Raw genomic sequence first — 4,849 nt, 5'->3', positions numbered from 1 at the left:
TGATGGTGCTGGAGAAGACTATTGAGGGTAGCATGGACTGCTAGGAAAACAAACAGATTCATTCTGGAAAGGGTCAAACCAACAGCCCCTTGGAGGCAAGGATTCTGAGGCTCCGTCTAATATACTTTGGACATGTTGTAAGGAGAGACCGGTCCTTGGAGAGGGACATCGTGCTTGGGAGGGTGGAGGGACAGCGCAGGAGGGGAAGGCCCCCTATGAGGTGGATTGATTCAGTGACTGGGGTATGGGTGTATTAGAGACGGTGCGATTGGCACAGGACAGAGCAGAGTTTAGGGCTGTTGTACATAGGGTCGCTGAGTCACAAGCATCTGAACGGCACATAACAACAACAGTTCCAAAGTTTTAGACTCACCTGGAGAGAGATCTAAGTGATTAAAACAAGACATGAACTCTGAAGCTCCTGTACACGGGGGGTTAGGGAGAGATCTTTAGTTGTATTTTCTGGTTTATTTACTTTATCTCCTCTCTCTGCACTGTGGTCTTCAATCCATGGAACTCTGGCTCATTTCTTTATCTTTCTCTGGGAAAGTGACTCTTTCTGGTGGTTCCAACAATCACCACTATACTTTCAACCTCAAAGGCTACTTATTCTATTGCTAATTCTTCTTGATATCTACACTTATATGCCATAACAGTATGCCATCAATCTTGATTTTATATCTATTACTTCAAATTTAGAATCTCCAAAATAGAATGCATTAACTATAACCCCTTCAGTGTTCTGCCATTGCTATTATCTGGTGATTCTCCTTATACTTGGACTTCAAACTAGATGACTTCCTTCATCATCTTGTCTTTGAAATGTTCCTGCAGTATGCTATTTTCTCTGTATTCTTAGAATCATTACTCCTTTACAAGCTTTCACAGATTATATGGCCTGAGTTCTTTTAATAACCATTCAGATGTCTCTCCTTTCCCTCATCTACCCTGCAGGGCTTTAGATTAACCTTCAGCAATTCCTGCTTCCTTCATGCTATAGATCGGCTACAAATTCTTGAGTATTTGCTCTTGCATCAACAATAAACACTTCAGACCATCAAATGTGCCAATATTGTGATTCTACTTTATCTTTCTAACTTGTTTCTTACTAATATAAATGACACCCTCCTTACTAGAGAGCCCCCTGCCCCGTCACCTGATCTTTGGGATTGTAGGGAAATATTTTCTATTATAAACCTCCCTTCATCCAAAACTAGAAATCCATGAAGCAGACAAACCAATTTATGTCCTTGTATGGCCTAGTGGTAAGAAACTGCCTGCAATCCTGAAGGCATGCAGTTCGAATCCACCAGCTAGCTGCTCCTTGGGAGAAGGATGGACAATTGTCTCCCATCTGATTAACTGCCTCTGAAAACCCACTGCTGTGTCAGCTATGGGTTGGTTCTGACTCAAGAGTCCTCAACAGCAACACTGACATATTAGTTCAAAGCACTAATCATAGGCATATGTGAGAGCCGCGTGGAGAAAAATTAGATAACTTAATGCTAATTTACAATTTGAGAAAAGATGTTCTTGTTTTTGCTCAATTTCATTTCATCACTTCTACAGAACAACAGACCTTGAGATTGTGGAGTTCTTTCATGATTTAAATGTACATACAGGCCAATCTCCTGTTCCGTTTCCTGGCAGGTACTTTCTTACTCCACTGGAAATACAAATGTTTACCAAGGAGCACATGAAAAGAAATGAAAAATTTATTAAACTAAATTAACATATAAATATATTTAAAGAATATATAAATATAAATAATATAGAAATAATCAACATAGAAATAATATATAAATAATAAATAGATAAAGATAGAAAATAAAGTAAAATTTATGAAATAAATTCCTATTTCTATGGAAAACATGTTATACTGAGATGATCTGGGATCCATAAGTAACGTTAAAACAATAGTCTGATTCCTCCTCAAAGGTGACAGTGCATGAGGACAGCAAAGCGGAGGACCAGCTTATACACACTGAAAGGAATATTTCCTATAACTTCGCTTATGATGTTTTTCCTAAGTCTGAAACATTGACCCCTACTCTATCTGATTTGATAGGAAAAACAAATGCTTAAAACTTGTAAGAGTTTCATGCTAGTAATTATTTTGCTTTTAAATGTGACATTGTTATTACAAAATATACTGAAATACAGAACCCTATATTCATAAATAATTTGATTTTTTTAACTTGAAAGAGATTAAAGATAAAGCATTTTTTTAGTAAGTGGTTGTCTTGAATCTTGCTAAAATGTGAAAGAAAATGCAATTCCAAACATCTCCCAATGTCTTTATTTTCAGCTTTCACAATTCTTATTAATTGAAAAGGAACTAAATAGATAGAAACTTTTTCTATATATTTTTTTCTTTTACTATTTTAGTTTATAAACTTCATAAAGAAAAGTTAAAGACATGACTTTAAATAGACTAATGTGACATAAAACAAAAAAAAACATAGCTGTCTTTTTCTTAAAATCCTTTTATTTTTATTTTGGGGGGGGCTTTTTATTATTTATTTTATTATTTTTGTGTGTGTGTACCATCAAGTCAGATCGGACTGGTACAGAAGGCAATCGTCCCTCCTTCTCCAGCAAAGCATCTGGGGGATTCGAACCACACACCTCTGGGATTGCAGTTTCTTGCCACCAGGCCACCAGAGTGTCTTTAAAATCTTTTTTAAAAAAAAAAATAATTAGAGTAGGACTCTCCAAAGGCAACAGCCTGTAATAATAATGATCCATCGCCATTCCTGAGGAGTTGACCCCGACTCATAACGAGTCTGAAGGACAGAGCAGAATTGCCCCAGAGCCTTTCTAAGGTGAGAGACGGCTCAGTCTATTTCCCTCTGAGCAGGTGGGGGGGGGGGGGTAAATTACCAGCCTTTGTGGTTAGGAGTAGAGTGTTTAACCACCGGGTCACAAGGACTTCTTTGTAAAATATACAGCATCATATCAAAACCAAGTACTTAATAGAACCCACTACTTTGTAAGCATTCTTTTTATGTGTGTAGTTCTATTCCATTTTATCACATTGTAATGGATTTACTTGTGTGTTTATTTCCCTATACTAAGTTATCAACTTCTTCAATGTTTCAATTTTATCACTTTAACGTGAATTTATCAACTTCCAGATATGTTTCCCTCAAGAAAATTCATTTTCTTTTTTACTTAACCGATGCAAGGATTTTGAGGCTCCGTCTAACATACTTTGGACATGTTGTGAGGAGAGACTGGTCCTTGGAGAGGGACATCATGCTTGGGAGGGTGGAGGGACGACGCAGGAGAGGAAGGCCCTCTATGAGGTGGACTGATTCGGTGACTGGGATAATTGGAATGGGAGTTGCAGAGACAGTGCGATTGGCACAGGATAGGGCAGAGTTTAGGGCTGTTGTACATAGGGTCTTTATGAGTCGCAAGCAACTCGACAGCACATAACAACAACAACAACAACATAAAAATAAATTATAAAATACTAGAGAACATTTTGATAATAGAGAAATAGACTTTAATTCTACCACGTAAGCCCAGGTTTTTATTTCATCCATTGTCTTCTAACTTGTGACTACATGCATGTCTGATTTTCATAGCTGTAAGTCCATTTCTTCTTCTTACCATTTTGTAAAAAATATTAATTTGTAATCAGCCAGGAGAGCACTGGTGTGGTAATTCTCCAGAAGTGATTTCAACAAAAAACCACCCAGTAATTCTAACAGATCCAATTTAACTTTGCCAAGGGGTTCCAATCTCGTTAAAGAGCACACCGGCAATGGAAGGTGATTTTCATAAGAAAGTACACAGGGGTTTTAATTCTCACAACAATTAAGGTGATCAAGATTATAAATGTCACAATTTCTCTACTCGCTAGTTAAGAGTAACCTTGTGGTGGGTTTTACAAAGATTACTTGGAGGGTGAATGAGTATAAGTGGATGTTACAGATGGACATAAACTAATTAAATGGTTAATCCAACAAATAATTACTAAGTGCCCACTGTATGCCAAGAAGCATATGGACAATATCAAGTCTAAGATACAATCTCTACCCCTGAAAACATTTGGGTCAGGATAGGAGATAAGACACCATGATGGCCATCATTGCCACCATCGCCATGCCATGTGACCAATGCTTGTTTCTCAATACAAGGACAACATACTTCCTCGAGCCTTGAGCTACTTACTGCAAAATAACAACATCAGACACATCAGACTTCACTCTGAGAACTCCTCACTTACCTAAATTTAATTCTGAGTGACACAAAGAATGCCACACATGTAACTTCCCAGAACGTTCTTGCATAGAAAATGCATCAACGTCATTTCCACTCCTAACCCTAGAAGCAGCAGATCAGGGTAGATGGTGAACGGTGTGTGTGGGGGGGGTTTCAAAAGAAAAAAGGACAGAGGATGAGAGGAAACACTATATGCAGACTGCTTCTACTTGTTTCTTTATCCTTGCTGCTCATTTTCTCAATGTTTTAAAACTTTTTTTAGATGAACTTGAACATCAATGTTGTAAAGCAGAAAAAGTCTTCCTCTAATGAGATAAATGGATTAATAAACTGAGTCTAGCAACTGAGTATTCTGGAGGCAAACCAGATCTGACGCTCGCAGGGTGGCTTCCTTGGGAACGTCTTGCCCCCACTCTGCTGGGCGCACTGCAAGTGCCAGGTGTCCACGTACTCGGGGAAGCACAGGGTTTCAGCTGCTGAAGAGTGGTGTGAAATGAAAGGGAGTGAAATGTGCGATCGTGTTTAATCACACCTGGTGCTTCCATTTTTCAGTAACAGCACCTGGTTGCATGGTGTCAAATTGCTGGTGTATGTGTATGTGTGTGTATGTGTGTGT

The sequence above is a fragment of the Elephantulus edwardii genome, unplaced genomic scaffold (assembly GCF_000299155.1).
Source record: "Elephantulus edwardii isolate Elephantulus edwardi_28Jun2011 unplaced genomic scaffold, EleEdw1.0 scaffold00003, whole genome shotgun sequence".
Lineage (NCBI taxonomy): Eukaryota > Metazoa > Chordata > Mammalia > Macroscelidea > Macroscelididae > Elephantulus > Elephantulus edwardii.
Note: the sequence above shows the minus strand (reverse complement) of the source record.